The 16,124-nt window shown below is 41.8% G+C and overlaps 2 protein-coding genes across 6 annotated transcripts in view; one reads left to right on the top strand and one right to left on the bottom strand.

Annotated features, from left to right (window-relative positions):
* Positions 1-16,124, bottom strand: part of LAMB3 (laminin subunit beta 3) — a 135,160-nt gene that overhangs the window by 79,516 nt on the left and 39,520 nt on the right. The window lies entirely within an intron of this gene.
* HSD11B1 (hydroxysteroid 11-beta dehydrogenase 1) overlaps positions 1-16,124 on the top strand; it is a 79,502-nt gene that overhangs the window by 31,542 nt on the left and 31,836 nt on the right. The gene's annotated exons all lie outside the window — the stretch shown is intronic.

The following is a 16,124-nucleotide window of genomic DNA, read 5'->3' on the forward strand; positions in this document are numbered from 1 at the left end:
AGTGATCCAGTCACTTGGAGAGATTAAAATAGCTAGATGCATGCTTCAGAAAACATCTACAGACAACGATGATGTGTTTTCACAAGAGTTGGCTTTTAAGAGTCCTACTCCTCTGACTTTTCCAACAGAGCTTACCAGTATCAGAGGGACACAATTGAAGTGTTTCCTTTAGTGAAAGTATTTCTTTTTGGAGTTTGTGTGAGTTCATCAGAGTCGGAAGCTGAAAGGAGGGTGGGAAACGTAAGGAGGGATGAAACAGTCTCACTTCTGCTTGCTTGCTAAGATTTGAAAGGAACTGCCTCCCTGTCATTAGGATGATATGAAAATAAAATCTGAAAATCCTAGCTCTTTCTTTATACTAATTTGAGTATAGCTAAAAGTTCCCTGTGTCCAATTTCTGAGCTAGAACAAATATTAAAGGTAATCTAATTTATTTCTCCTTATTTGCCAGGTGAGGGAATTGAAGCTAAGACAAGGGAAGGGCCTTGCCCAAAGTCACATGTATTGTCAGTGATGGGAGGGAGACTGGAACTCAGTTATCCCAGAGTCCCATCCAGGAGCCTTTTAAGAAATGATGAAAACTTTACAGGAAGGTATCCCAGATGTCTGAGAGCTCATAAACATCGCAGCTGCTGACTAAATACAAATTCAGTTAAAAGATGCTCAAGTAATCTTCCCCTGGCAGAAATAGAAAGAAGAAAAAGATTTCCCCAATAGTTAAGTTTTTCCAGAATCTGTTTTATAACTGTCAGGAGACTAGGGAGGAGAGAGATTTAAGGCAGATTTGTCATGAAAGAACTAGAATATTTTACATTCCTACCACTGGATCAGCATTTTACATGTCTCATTTCTTTATGTAATCTTCATATTATCCTCATTTTACAATTAACATTGTTTTAACTTTGCTCAAATTCACAGAGGGAATAAGATACTCTGATTTCTGGATCTCTTGTTGGTAGGGCCAGGATCAGGCTCTGGAGAGACATGGCTAGTTCACTGACTGTTCCAGTCTTACTCAGGCCCCTCCCCAACACAGACCCTTGCTCTAGCCATTCAGGCTACCTGAGTTTCCTCTGAAATGCCATGCTGTTTCTAGACTTCTTGCCTGAATAGATGCAGTTCCCTCTGCTTGGGATGCCTTTCTCCAACATCCTCATAACTTATACTTAGCCTTCAAAACCGAGCTCCCGGACCACCTCCCAGAGCCCTTTCCTGCTGGATGGTATGTCCCTTCTCTACTTCGACAGTACTCTACACACATTCCTATTACACTATACATCATGCTATGGTGAGCTCTGATTTACTTGCCTACTTTCCTTGTACTTGACTTCAATTTCCTTGAAAGCAGACACCACATATTCGTAAGCCTTTGCATTCCCAGCGCCTAGCACAATTCCAGAGATGTATTAGTGCTCAATATTTTTTTAAGTGGACAAACAAATGAAATATTTCCCCTCCTTTCCTTCCAATAAAACCATGCAATAAAATGTCCTGTTTCCATGCTCATGACTCTTTGGTAATTTGGGGATAAATAGAAGATATCACTACTATAAGCTTCCTCTCCTTTCAAGCCTGACAAGCCACACAAAAATAGCTATCTAGGATTAAACCTGGCACTCTGAACAGACATTAATTTCTGCATCCTGACAAAATGCTTTGATGACAGTAGAAGAATTTATATGCCATAAGCCATAAGGACAAAAAGACTGGGAACATGGGAACAACAGAGATAACAACAGTTAAGGAATGTCAACACTCTTAGAAGAGGGAAAGTACATGGATGAGTAATAAGTGACTTAGCAAACCCAAGACTGCTGGAGTCTGAGTGCTCATGATGGGAAGCCTCAGGAGTTGGAGGAACAGGTGGGGGTAAACACAGGAGAAGACCCTTGGCCTCTACAGCTACTCCAGCTGGAGAAGGAAAATTTACTTTCTGGAGAAACTTAACAAAGACACACCAGGCTTAGGGACATCAGACACAGCAGAGGGTGGGGTTAGGCATGGAGCTGGAAATAGCGAGATTAGAGAAAGACTCCATACTGAAAGATGAGATTCCCCAGCCCATTTTACTGGCTCAGCTCCCAGAACACAAACAGCCTAGCTCTACCCCTCTCCACCCACCCTACCCCAGCTTACACTAGGCAGAAGAATTAAGGATTCTTCCCTGTAGAAAGGGCCCAACCAAAGAGACAAACACTACAGACATTGATGATTGATTGATGACAATGAACACTACAGACATTCCCCCAATGAAACCACCAGGGGCCTTCTGGATTATCCTACAGTGAAGTCCAAAAATGGACAAGCCCTGTCCTCATACACAAAGCTTCTGACAGCCAAGGAAGAGACTACAAAGATCACCAGGTGACATAGTTTGGATATGTGTCCCCTCCAAGTTGCATAATGAAATTTAATCCCCAAGGTTGGAAGTGGGGCCTGATGTGAGGTGTTTGAGTCGTGGGGGTGAATCCCTCATGAATGACTTGGTGCCATGCTCATAGTAATGAGTGAGTTCTCACTCTACGAGGTCTGCAAGAACTGATTGTTCAAAGAGGCTGGCCCCTCCCACCCCTCTCTTGCCATGTGATGCCTGCTCCTCTTCTGCCATGAGTGGAAGCAGTCTAAGACCCTCACCAGATGGAGATGTCGGCACTGTGCCTCTTCTGCAGGCTGCAAAACCATAAGCCAAACAGACCCTTTTCTTTAAAAACTACTCAGCCTCAGGGGTTCCTTGACAGTAACACAAACAGACTAAGACACTAGGCATGGAACAAAAGCCTTTGATACTGAGGACCTCAAGGGAGGAAATCTAGAAAGCAGAAGTAATAATTATCAGTAATGGCCACAGCAACATCAATATCCCCCAGAGATAAGGGAAGATAATTTGTGAATTGTGATCAAGAAGCCAATTTTTGGCTGAAAATAAACTTTCCTTCTCCAGCAGTGGCTCATGACTATAATCCCAGCAGTTTGGAAGACTGAAGTGGGAGGATCACCTGAGCCCAGGAGTTCAAGACCAGCCAGGGCAACATAGAGAGACCCCAGTCTCTACAAAAATTAGTGGAGTGTAGTGATGCATGCCTAGCCACTCAGGAGGCTGACATGAGAGGATTGCTTGCACATAGGAGGTTGAGACTGCAATAAGCTGTGATGGCACCACTGCGCTCCAGCCTGGGCAACAGAGTGAGACCCTGTCTCAAAAAATAACAACAACATGATAAAATAAAGAACCAATTTTTAAGTACGGAGAAGAAAAAAATGGCTCTTTAAATGAAAATGCAACTGGACATTTAAAAATTAAAATGAAGGGCTAGGCATGGTGGTTCATGCCTGTAATCCCAGCAATTTGGGAGGCCAAGGTGAGTGGATTACCTGAAGTCAGGAGTTCAAGACCAACCTGGCCAACATAGTGAAACCCCATCTCTACTAAAAATACAAAAATTAGCCGGGCATGGTAGTGCATGCCTGTAATCCCAGCTACTCAGGAGACTGAGGCAGGAGAACCACTTGAACCCAGAAGGCGTAGGTTGCAGGGAGCCAAGATCGTGCCATTGCACTCTAGCCTGAGGGACGAGAGTGGAATTCTGTCTCAAAAAATTAATTAATTAATTAAAATTAAACTTAAGCATTGGAAGATAAAATTGAGGAAATCTCCCAGAAAATATGACAAAATGGAAAGAGATTTTAAAAACATAAGACATAGAAAGATAAGAAACTTAAAAGATCAGCTCAGGAGCTCTGTCATCTTCTATTAAGTAGTCCAAACAGAGAATACAGAGAAAATGAAAAAGAATAAAATAATAAAAAAAAAAATTCTCTAAAATTTACCAAAATACAAGATTTGAATTTCCATATTCAATGGACCCAGTGGGTGCCCAACACAATGAACAACAACAAAACTCATCAAAGCATATTATTGGAAATGTTAGAACTCCAGGAATAAAAGGACCCCAAAAGTTCTGGAGAAAGAAAAATAGTTCACAAACCAAGGGTCAGAAATCTGAACAGCAGTTGGACCTCTCAGTGTCAACGCTGGAAGCTAGAAACTGAAAGGCAAGACAGCAACATCTTCCAATTCTAAGAGAAAACAGTGTCTTCTCTAGAAATCCTTACCCGGCCAAAAAACAATCAAGGAGAAGGTAATACAAGGACAAGCAGACAGGGCTGACCGGAACCGTCACAGTGTCCTTTATTTGGCCAGGGTCTGATATGTTAAAAATGTGAAACATCACTCCTCCATAAAGGTCTCAAAACATTTCCTTATTATACATGAGGAAGTAAACCAAGAAAGAGAAAAACAAGAGTTCCCATTCCCAAAGGAATGTCCCCAGATTCAGGGGACAGGAGGACTAAGGCCTTCAGTAAAATGTCTCCAAGAAAAAAATAAAGGAACTCATAGATTACCCGATTAATTTGATTTATTTATTTGAATTTTATAGCTCTTGTCAGAGGGTTTGAAGGACATGTACAACTAACAAAGCAAACAAATCAAAATGAAGTGATTATTAACTCCCAGGAATTCAGTGAAGACTAGAAGAAAAAAATGTATCATAGTACACCATATTGTTCAGCTGTAAACAATTAATCATAACAATACAAACACTATTGATTTAATTAACAATGTGATATTTTAATATTAGGAATCTAGAAAAAGGGGAATGGGTGTTTGTGTGATATAGAAAAGCAAAATCCCAACATTCCTTAGCAGGAAATGAATAAGTAATTTCCAAAATTGCAAAATAAAGAAATAGTAGTAAAAGTACATTGTTTACAAATGTGGAGTTGGTTTTCAGGGGAAAATAAATTAAGATTTAAAAATGATTGCCTCTCAGTGGGACCAGGGCTGAGAAAGGAAAGAGCAAGGATTGTTGTCACTCGTTGTGAACCTTTTGTACCAGGTAACTTTTTAAGCCCTCCTCATGTATTATATGAATAAATGTAAAACCTAGTGTTTTTTGTTTTTTTTTTTTAAGAAAAGGAAATGGCTCAGTCATAACAGCAGTCTCCCAGGGATTACATTCTACTACCAGTCAGCATGTTGTTGTCTGGAGTCGTTAAATTAAGTCTCTAACAAGCTAAAGTTAAAAGTATTTATCTAATTACCCAAAGTAGAAGTCTGGACTGGTGTGTCTACAGGTTACTTTAGAATCACCTGGGGACTGTCAAAGAAAATCAGAGCTAGAGAGCAGTTAAAGTGGTAAAAACAGGTTTTAATCAGGACTACTGCAATGGGGGAAAAGAGATCTCAGTATAGAACTGGACTCAATTCCACACCATGGGCAAGTGTGTGATAATTTACAAAGAGCAGGATGGTGATTGGTGATTGGTGGATGGAAAATTACTAAGACGAAACATCAGGGTTGGGATAAGGAGGGTTCTGGCTGAAATGAAACAGGATTATTTCTGAAGACAGGTCAGGGTGGTCAGGCACCCCTTGGGGGATGATGGCAAATGAAAAAACCAATTAGATATCAAGGAATCAGTATCAAAATGGGAGGGGGGCGCAGTTCTTGCTAAACTGACTTAGCAGGATTCTTTGTAAAACTGGATTTTACAAGGAAGTGCCCAGATGGGCCTAGAAGGTTCAGGAACCTGACTAAAGTTTGGCCAAAAAAAATCTTTGTCAGGAGCTTTGTAAAAAATACAGATTCCTGGGTCCCACCCTTAATAAGCCAGACTCAACAGGACTTGGGGTCTAAGGATCTGCCCTCAGTTCTCCCGGATGATTCATGGAGGTTTGGGAATCACTGAACTAGAGTACAAATTAGCTGTGTTACGAGGAGCAAGAGAATCAGGTTACGTGTATTTTATGTGTGTGTAACTATTTCTATATATATGAGTCTCTCTCCTTCCCTCCCTCTTTCATTCTCTTTTATTTTCAGTTAACCCATAAATCCCTCTGGATTGCTGACGGCATTGCCAGAAATTGTCTCCATCTGAGCTATCGCTCCCAATCCTGGGGCTCCCTCTGCCGGCAGAAGCATGTTAAAATTCTTAGCATCCTAAATCTAGAAATTCTCCTTCAGTTCCGTATTAGGTCAGTTTTTCGAGACTGTTGCCAAACCCTCACATTTCATGAATCCTCTCATCAGATATAAAATACAAAGTGAAACCTGGAAAAACTTTCTTGACTTAAATTTGTGAATATATAAAGATTAGGAGGGAGCAGGACAAGGCAGAAATGAAAATGAAAGGTATATGCTGTGGTCAACACTGAGGAAGAGGAGACACTTTAGAATTTAAGTTCCCACCTTCTTCTTCCTGGCCCTCCCCCAGGAGATACGAATAGATGGGGAAGCTGCATTTAGCTGCTTTCCAAAAATGCAAAGAAGGAAACAAGTTAGACTAAAAAGCTCACTGAATTTGGAAGCAGAAGGCAAGGATTCAATATCCACCCATCCCCTACTTCATCGATTCTCAAAAGAAGTGGTCTCCTTTTCCAGAGCTATGTGCCATATCATCTGGAGTCTGACTCCATAAATCACGTCCTTCCAGTGATCTTGTTTTTAGATTCTACTGGATCTTTCCCATAAACAGAAAAGATGCTCAGCCCAGCACACTGTCTGGCACAAATACTCAATGCATTTGAACATTTGAATGAAATTTGAATGAAAGTTTAACTCATTTATATCCCCAAAATCAAAACCCTCTTTCGGATCTCTATGCTTCTCAAATGCCTCAAAATTGTGGACCAGTAAACACTGCATTCCCTCAGGTACTTCACTCTTCAACTCACAGCATTTCCACTTTAGCTCCTCTGGAACTCTCTGGCAAAGATTTCCAATTATTCCTTTGTGCCAGACCCCCTGTATTCTTGGCACTTCTCACATTCCTTGACCTCTCCCGTCTCACTGAGACCTGTTCCCTTGACCCAGCTCACCCTTGCTCTCCTTTGCTGGCCTTCCCCTTCCACCCAACCCTCAAACATGAGTGTAAGATTTCCCTCTTAGCCTTCACTGTCCCTGGTGGCTTCATCTACTCCTATGGTTGCAACATTAAATTCCATGATTTAATTCTTCCATTTCTATATCTTTAACCTGGACCTTTCTTCTGAGTTCCAAATACCTACCAGATATCTGTATCTGGATGTATCAGAATCAGTTCATCCACTGAACACTCAAAAAATGCTTACTGAGCAACTACTCTGTGCCAAACACCGTGCTAACACTGGAGATGCAGGGGCAAGCAAAGTGGAAATGGTCACTGCCTTCCCAGAACTATCTGATGGGAAAGGCAGACAGTGAACAGCTAGGAGTAAAAAGTGATGAGTGCAATGATTAGAGAAAATGCCTAGGGTTCAGAGAGCATCTTCTCTGGTCCCCAGCATTCCCTGAAGGTGTGACTTTGAAGAGCAGTACCTGAATGACAAGGAGTTGGGGCAAGGGGAGGTTCCTGGGGAAGAATTTCAAAAATTATGAAGAACTTGTAAAACTACAGTAGGTACTTTGGACTTTATCTTAAAGACAATAGGGAGCCATTGAATCTTCCAAAGCAGAGAAATGTGCTGATCAGTTGTGGTGTGAAGAATTGGATGGATTAGAGCCCACGGGGAACTTTACAGTGCAGGGATGTTCATGTCTTAAGTTGGATGGTGAGCCACGAGGCTTTTGTTTCACACTTATGCTTTATATATTATTCATGTTTTCCTATATTCTTTTGTGAGTGCCAAATATTTCACAAGCTTGTTTTAAAAATTAATAGATTGGGGAAGGTGAGGTGGCCAGAGAAATGTGAGGAGGTCACTAAAGCAGAAAACAGTGGTGGCCTGAGTTAGGATATGGTCTGGCTCTGTGTGCCCACCCAAATCTCATCTCAAATTGTAATCCCCAGGTGTCCAGGAGGGAAGGACCTGGTGGGAGGTGACTGGATTATGGGGGTTCCCCCATAATCTCATCTGTTCTCATGATAGTGAGTTCTCATGAGATCTGATGGTTTTAAAGTATTTGGCAGTCCCCCCCACCCCACCCCCCCCCCCCGCTCTCTCACCTGTCACCATGTAAGATGTGCCTTGCTTCCCCTTAGCCTTTCACCATAATTGTAAGTTTCCTGAAGCCTCCCTGGCCATGCAGAACTGTGAGTCAATTAAACTTTTTTTTTTTTTAATAAATTACCCAGTCTCAGGTTTTTCTTTATAGCAGTGTGAAAATGGACTAACACAGATGGTCACAAAGGGTGAAGATTTGGAGATGGTTCTAGAGATACTTAGGAGTAGAATCGACTGTACTTGGTGATTAATGGAATATGGAGAGGAAGGAGTAAAGAACTCCTAAGTTTCTGGATTACTAATTAGATGGATGGTGAAGCCATTGATTGAAATAGAGATCAATGGGAAATGGTGATTAAAAATAAAGTCATTGGAGAACAGTTTGGCAGTTTCTTAAAAAGTTAAACATGGCCAGGTGCGGTGGCTCACACCTGTAATCCCAGCACTTTGGGAGGCTGAGGCAGGCAGATCATGAGGTCAAGAGATCAAGACCATCCTGGCCAACGTAGTGAAACCCTATCTCTATTAAAAATACAAAAATCAGCTAGGCTTGGTGGTGCCCCCTGTAGTCCTAGCTACTCAGGAGGCTGAGGCAGGAGAATTGCTTGAACCCGGGAGGCGGAGGTTGCAGTGAGCCAAGATCACGCCACTGCACTCCAGCCTGGCCACAGAGCAAGACTCAGTCTCAAAAAAAAAAAAATGTTAAACATAAATTTACCATATGACCCAGCAATGCCACTCTTGGGCATATACCCAAGAGAAATAAAAGCATATGTCCACAAAAAAAATTTCATACTAATGTTCATTGCAGCACTGTCCATAATAGCAAAAAAGGGGAAAATTCCAAATGTCTGTGAACTGGTGAATGGATCAACAAAATGTGGTATATCCATACAATGGACTATGATTTGTCAATAAATGACACATGTTACAATATGGAAGAATCTCAAAAACATGTTAAGTGAAAGAAGTCAGATAAAAGTTCACATGTTGTATAGTTATACTAATACAAAATGTCCAGGGCAGGCAAGTCTATACATGGAAATTAAATTACTGGTTGCCTGGGGCTGGGGGTGGAAACAGGGAGTGACTGTAAATGGGCAAGAGAAATCTTTTTGGGTGATGGAAATGTTCTAAAATTAGATTCTAAAATTAGATTAGTGATGATTTCTCAACTCCGCAAATTTATTCAAAATCATTGAATTGTACACTTAAAATGAGATAATTTTCTAGTATATAAATTGCACTGCAATAAAGCCGTTAAAGAAATAATCATGTCAGTTTCAGCATGATGAATTTGAGATATTTAGGAGGCCCTCAGAAGGAGAGCAGTTTGGGTAAGCAGGTGGTTATATTACCTGAAGCTTAGGAGAAATTCCACAGGAAATAGAGACTTTTAAGACTCATCCATCAACACAAAGGTTGTAATTATAACCATGAGAGAGAAGGAAATCATGCAGGGAATATAGAAAAAAAAATGAGAACAGAATGAAGGCCAACTCCAACATTCAAGGAATCCAGAAGGAAAGATAAGCCTATAAAGAAAACTGAGAAGCAGTGAGAGAAATAGGAAGAAAAGCCCAGTGACTATGATTGACAGAAGCCAAGGGAAGATGTCTGGGGAGGTTAAAATGGCAAGTGATGCTTAATGAGAAGGATCAAAGAGAAAAAAAAGCATGGTAGAAAAATCCAGCTGGTTATGGGGGAGCCCAATAACATTGCTGGGCATAGCTCCAGGGGTTGCAAGTCCTCAGGGTCAAGGCCATCCCAGCGCAGCCTGGCAGGGAGAGTGAAGTGTTGATGGAGGGCGTGAGGCTGGATTGAGGAGCTGAAAGAGTGTAGAAGATTCAGAATTTTTTGCATAAGGCAATGAGGAGATACAAAGAGCCAGTGGATAGAGTTCTGGGGTGAGGATGAAGAGGCCACAGAAGGCAAAGGCTTCATGACTTGAGAACAAATGGCCAGAACTACAGACTCCAACAGTGGGCACTCATGGCCCTCAAAGATGTGCCTCTGCTTGCTTCTCCAGCCCTTCTTCCTGTGTAACCCCACCTTGTAAAATTCAGTTATCCAGCCATATGGAACTTTTCATAGTTTCCCAAACATGCCTTTCTCTTTCACACCTCTATTTTCCCACACAGCTTCCTATGCAAAGAATGTTCTACAAACTAGCCCGCCCCTCTCCCCACACACTACTGAACCCAACTCAATGCTGTTATCATTCTTCATTTCCTGGAGCATTCCTGCTCATATTTCAACGTGGATCAAAACAAACAACTTTCTGGAAGCAGCTGCTGCTTGCCCGTCCCACATGTAGAATAGGCTACTCCCTTCCTTATGCCCCTACTGTAGACTTCCATTAGTGCACTGGTAACATCTTACACATTTCATTTATTTCCACATCATCTTCTTCTAGAGCATGGATAGCATTTCACTGGTGTTCTTATTCATAGTATCTGACCAACAGTAAATACCTAACTAAATAAATGTTAGTAGATGATTCCTCCACCCAGCTACCATGTGGTATATACCTCTTTTGCTACTTAGGGCCTTTTGGGGCTGTTTGTGGCCAGGATACTGGGCTCCACTTTGGTAAAGGTGGACCAGATGGCTATCAGTAGCCATGGTCCAGAATGTTTTGTCCACACCTAAGACCATTTCTCAGGTTCTCAAAGCCCAGTGCCACTTCTAAGCTTTTCAAATTAAACACAGGACACCCAGTTAAATCCAAATTTCAGATAAACAATGAATGATTAATGGTTTTGTTTTTTCCTTGAGATGAGAGTCTTGCTATGTTTCCCAAGCTGGTCTCAGACTCCTGGCCGCAAGAGATCCTCTCTTTGGCCTCCCCAGTGACTGGGATTACAGGCAAGAGCCACCAAACCTAGATTGAATCATGTTTTAGTATAAGTATGTTCCTTTCAAGACATCTTCCCTTCAGTAGTTTAGGTATATTTCTTTCAATAGTTTATCTCATCTTGACAGGTAGACAGCTTAGATAGAGGATAGGTAGATAAGATAGATAGATAGATAGATAGATAGATAGATAGATAGATAGATAGATAGACAGACAGACAGACAGACAGATAGATAGGCAGGCATCCTTAAAATAACTATGTCATTTATCTGAAATTCAGATTCAACTGGACATTCTGTATTTCTATTTGCTAAATCTAGCAACCCTATGTCCCACCAGGGGCAAGTGACTTCCTTCTAATGCTGACATCCCTGGAACCTTGACATGCCCACCTGGCTGGGGCTGTGGTGTCACCCTAGTGTGCTTCCTGAAAGTTGAGCTGACCAACCAAGAAAAAACACAAGATGGGCCAAAGCCCTGTGGTGGCCATGCTGAGGTCAGTCCTCTCAGCTGTGCGGGGCTCTTCCACTGCTCCCCATGCTGCCAGTGTTTCAACAAACCTTTCATTGAATAACTTTATTTAGTTATTACATGGCCCCCTCTCTCTTTTATGCTCAGGTGTAAATCCACAGGAGCTAGGCAAGAGGGAAAACCTGAAAAACTACAACTACAACATGCTTAGAACTGTCTACTTAGATCATGCCCTTAAAACATAAAAACAACAGAATTTTTTTTTAATTATAAAAAGAACTGTTTGCACCTCCATCTCCATGGGGGGCAGGGATCAGACCATGCTCGTGACCTCGTGAGGGTCTCTTCTTTCCTAGAAGGCCCTTGGCTCTCCAAGGCAAATAGATTCCAGGTATTCTACCCCCTCAGTCCCCTATCACAAGCTACATGTGCCAGGCAGGAACGGGAAAGCACACAGAGGGGAATTTACCTTATGCCTACTTCATTCTCCCAGATCCAGGATTCCATTAGGTAAAAAATAGAATAAATCTGTCCATTGAGATTGACATGAAAGATTGACAAATGAGAACTTCTCCCCTCGTTAGACATACACATGAGGGAGGAGAACAGGAGGAAGGGAAGGAGGAGGAAGTCTATTATTGGATAAAATCGCATGAAATGATAGTTCTTTCTATAGCGAGGAAAAGATCTTGGCAGCTATGAGTTCCTCAAATCAGACCTGAGGAACTGGGGTGAGAATGGGGTTGGGAGTGGCAAGAAAGGGAGAATTTTATGCATTATTGTATTAGCTTGTTTTCACACTGCTAATAAAGACATACCTGAAACTAGGAACAAAAAGAGGTTTAGCTGGATTACAGATCCACTTGACTGGGGAGGCCTCAGAATCATGGCAGTGAGTGAAAGGCACTTTTTACATGGCAGCAATAAGAGAAAAATGAGAAACAAACAAAAGCAGAAACCTCTGATAAACCCATCAGATCACAAGAACAGCAGGGGAAAGACCGGCCCCCATGATTCAATTACCTCCGCTGGATACCTCCCCCAACACATGGGAATTCTGGGAGATACAATTCAAGTTGAGATTTGGGTGAGGACACAGTCAAACCATATCATTCCGCCCCTGGCCCCTCCAAATCTCATGTCCTCACATTTCAAAACCAATCATGCCTTCCCAACAGTCCCCCAAAGTTTTAACTCATTTCAGCATTAACCCAAAAGCCCACAGTCCAAAAGTCTGATCTGAGACAAGGCAAGTCCCTTCTGCCTATCAGCCTGTAAAATCAAAAGCAAGCTAGTTACTTCCTAGATACAATAGGGGTACTGGTGTTGGGTAAATACAGCCATTCCAAATGGCAGAAATTGGCCAGAACAAAGGGGTTACAGGGCCCATGCAAGTCTAAAATCCAAAGTGGTAGTCAAATTTTAAAGCTCCAAAATGATCTCCTTTGACTCCAGGTCACACTGATGCAAAAGGTGTGGTTTTGCAGGGTACAGCCTCCCTCCTGGCTGCTTTCATGGGCTGGTATTGAGTGCCTGCGGCTTTCCAGGCAGATGGCACAAACTGCCAGTGGATCTACCATTCTAGGGTCTGGAGGATGCTGGCCTTCTTCTCACAGCTCCACTAGGCAGTGCCCCAGTAGGGACACTGTCGGGTCTCCAACCCCACATTTCCCTTCCACATTGCCCTAGCAGAGGTTTTCCATAAGAGCCCTGCCCCTGCAGCAAACTTTTGCTTGGGAATCCTGGCATTTCCGTACTTTCTGAAACCTAGGGAGAGGTTCCCAAACCTCAATTCTTGATTTCTGTGCACCAGGTGGAAGGCTCAACACCATGTAGAAGCTTCCAAGACTTGGGGTTTCCACCCTCTGAAGTGAAAGCCTGAGCTCTAGGCTAGCTCCTTTCAGCCACTTTCAGCTCCTTTCAGGCTCCTTTCAGCTGGTATGCAGGGCACCAAGTCCCTAGCCTGCACATAGCACAGGGACCCTGGGCCCGGCCAATGAAACCACTTTTTCCTCCTGGGCCTCTGGTCCTGTGATAGGAGGGGCTGCTGTGAAGGTCTCTGACATGACCTGGAGACATTTTCCTCATGGTATTGGGGATTAATATTTGGCTCCTTGCTACGTATGCAAATTTCTGTGGCTGGCTTGAATTTCTCCTCAAACAATGTGTTTTTCTTTTTTATATCATCAGGCTGCCAATTTTCTGAACTTTTATGCTCTGTTTCCCTTTTAACATGGAATGCTTTTAACAGCACCCAAGTCACCTCTTGAATGCTTTGCTGCTTAGAAATTTCTTCTGCCAGATACCCTAAAAAACCTCTCTCAATTTCAAAGTTCCACAAATCTCTAGGGCAGGGGCAAAATGTCACCAGTCTTGTTGCTAACACTTAATAACAGTTACCTTTGCTCCAGTTCCCAACAAGTTCCTCATCTCCATCTGAGATTACCTCAGTCTGGACCTTATTGTTGATATCACTATCAGCATTTTTGTCAAAGCCATTCAACAAGCCTCTAGGAGGTTCTAAACTTTCCCACATTTTTCTATCTTCTTCTGAGCCCTCCAAACTGTTCCAACCTCTGCCTGTTACCCAGTTCCAAAGTCACTTCCACATTTTCAGATATCTTTTCAGCAACAGCCCACACTACTGGTACCAATTTACTATATTAGTTCATTTTAACACTGCTGATAAAGACATACCTGAACCTGGGAACAAAGAGAGGTTTAATTGGACTTACAGTTCCACATGGCTGGGGAGGCCTCAGAATCATGGAAGGAGGTAAAAGGCACTTCTTACATGGCAGTGGCAAGAGAAAAATGAGGAAGAAGCAAAAGTGGAAACACCTGATAAAGCCATCAGCTCTTGTGAGACTTATTCACTATCACGAGAAAAGCACGGGAAAGACCAGCCCCCATGATTCAATTACCTCTCCCTGGGTCCCTCTCACAACATGTGGAAATTGTGGGAGATACAATTCAAGTTGAGATTTGGGTGGGGACACAGCCAAACCCTATCAATTCTCATTTAATGTTAAGATCCTCTCCTGTTTCAACGTTGCAGTGTTATTCTCCCAGGAAAGGCAGAACCTCTGAACACAGTGTTCACCTACTTTTTACTCAGGTTTGCCCAAAAAGATTCATTTTCAAAAGAGACCACTTGCTTAACAAAGCTACCAAACAGTCATGAAAAAGCACTACAGCTGCCCCCTTCTAAATGGCAGGTGTTTCTTTCATGATCTACGTTTTATGCCAAATGCAAGGAACTTCCCCTCTGGCTGCCCCTCCTCACATTTTTGCCATCTCCTATCAGTCTCCCCAGATCTGGCCCATCCTTCATAGTCCCATTCTTGTTCATTCAGCCCCTATGCACTTTTCACTCTGTTGCTTGTGCTTGATTCCATTTATTCCGGTGGGAATGATCAAATCAGAGAGAATTCCTGGCTGGGCTCTAATACTCACCTCCAGCAGTGAAAAGCCCATTCGGTGCAAGTGGGCTCCAGGTATCCGGTGAAAGCCTGCTCTGGAATGTGAATGGTCAGTGCATTACAAAGGAGGGCGCAAGGAGTGGAGTGAACAGTTCGCCCTTTTGCTATGGAACTTTAATGCAATCAGGGAATACTTGACTTGAAACAAATGCTAGCCGAAAACAGTTGTATTTCATTTTGTCTTTATTATTTTTTAAAACTTTGTTGAGAACCCCAGAAAGAAGATTTGGGGGATGGGATTGATCTGTTCTGACCAGAATGCTGAATCCCAGTGATTTCCCCAGATTAAACCAGGCTCCAGGAAGACAGCAATTTTCTTATTGCTGCAGCATCTCAAAAACACTGAAACAGCAAGTTTATTGAATGCCTATTTTGAAGCAAGGCTAGTGGGAAATGGAAAGAGACAAAGATGAAAAAGACATAATCCATGTCCTCCAGGAGTTTACAAGCTAATGAGAGAACCAGTCATGTAAATATGGACACAAAGTGGATTAGATGTTTATTATATAATATGGTTAAAGTGTAGTCCCCATGGGTCTCTGAGACCCTCTTGAAGGGTTGAAAGGTCAAAACTATTTTCATAATTACACTAAGACATTACCTTACTTTTCCAGAGGCTACGGGATGTATGCTAATGCCACTGCCCTGACTGCTAATAGAATGTATGCTTATGTATTCTTGAGTTTTAGAAAAAAATCCTCAGTCTTAATTTCTAATGCATCAACTGCAATAACAATATCAATAGGTAAAACCTGCACAGGCAAAAGTTCTTTGAGGTCCTTGGAAATTTATTAAGAGTATACAAGGGTCCTGAGACCAAAAATTTGAGAACTGCTAAGATTTATGCATCAACTACCATTACACAGTGCTTGTTTCTCATTAATGCATTTTATATAGCAATTATTTTATCTAATCCCATGAAAATCACTTTATTGGATGCTTTTGACATATCCTTATTTTCTAGCATCGTAGCTATTAGGTCATCTAATTATTAATCTGTTTGTGTCTTTGGGTTTAAATGTGTCTTTTGAGGCCACACAATGTTGGACTTCATTTTTTAATGGAGCCAACAATCAGCAATTGTTAATGCATTTGCTTTGTTTTCTATTACTCTGCAGTTTATCTTACTCATTGTTATTTTTGCTTTCTTTAAATTTATGTTTTCTTAATGGACTTTAAAATTCATTATTTCTTTTTTATGTCAGACAATAAAGGTCCCTAGTCTGCCCATCTTTCTATCATGTCAGCATCATCATATTTCAAAATAACTTTTCATTGTTTCCTACAATTTTACTATTAATAGTATAGGTTTAAGAAAATAAACCTTATC

The sequence above is a fragment of the Macaca mulatta genome, chromosome 1 (assembly GCF_049350105.2).
Source record: "Macaca mulatta isolate MMU2019108-1 chromosome 1, T2T-MMU8v2.0, whole genome shotgun sequence".
Taxonomy (NCBI): Eukaryota; Metazoa; Chordata; class Mammalia; order Primates; family Cercopithecidae; genus Macaca; species Macaca mulatta.